This window comes from Carlito syrichta, unplaced genomic scaffold, assembly GCF_000164805.1.
Source record: "Carlito syrichta isolate Samal-C Ts95f unplaced genomic scaffold, Tarsius_syrichta-2.0.1 Scaffold332439, whole genome shotgun sequence".
In the NCBI taxonomy this organism is placed as follows: Eukaryota; Metazoa; Chordata; class Mammalia; order Primates; family Tarsiidae; genus Carlito; species Carlito syrichta.
In genome coordinates this window covers 1-579 of record NW_007276535.1, presented here as the reverse complement: position 1 = coordinate 579, position 579 = coordinate 1, and the positions used below count along the sequence as shown (strand labels likewise).

The 579-nt window shown below is 65.5% G+C and overlaps 1 pseudogene; it reads right to left on the bottom strand.

Annotated features, from left to right (window-relative positions):
- Positions 1 to 5: 5 nt before the first annotated feature.
- Positions 6 to 537, bottom strand: LOC103277444 (annotated as a pseudogene).
- Positions 538 to 579: the final 42 nt, after the last annotated feature.

Here is a 579-nt window from a genome sequence, read left to right as displayed (position 1 = left end):
AAGCTCTTCAAATGCAAAGCGTCGGCCGCAGGGACTGTGGAGACCGCATAGTCCTTAAAAGTATCAGCCAAGATTTCAGCACCTCGTTGATCTGTCCGTTTGGAAAGGCCCACAAACAATTCTCTGCCTGTGAATAAGACATCTCCACCATCTAAGGTTGCATTTTCATCTTTCATGTCTACTATATGGAGCTGAAGTTTTTCTGATGCTTCGTTCATCCTGTCAACCGCCTTCCTCCGGCTGGGCGCCCCGGTCGGGTGATCAGGGCCGTCTCCTCGCACACCACGGCCACGTCCTCCACGAACACGCAGCCCGGGAGGCTCTCGTCGGCCGCAGCTCCACCGCCTGCAGCCCCAGCTTGCTGCCCAGCACGCCCACGCACGCCCACGCAGAGCTGGTGCTGCCGCTCGACGCCAGCGAAGTCCGCATCCTCGCCCTCGGCGCGCCGGAGCGCGTGGCGGGCCAGGGACTCGGCGGCGCCCGCACCGCGGCGTGGAGGGCCGGGCCAAAGGCGGCGGGGTGGCCGAGCCCGGCCATGGCTGCCGGAGGGACGGGTGGCGGCGGGGGGCGCGGCGGCGG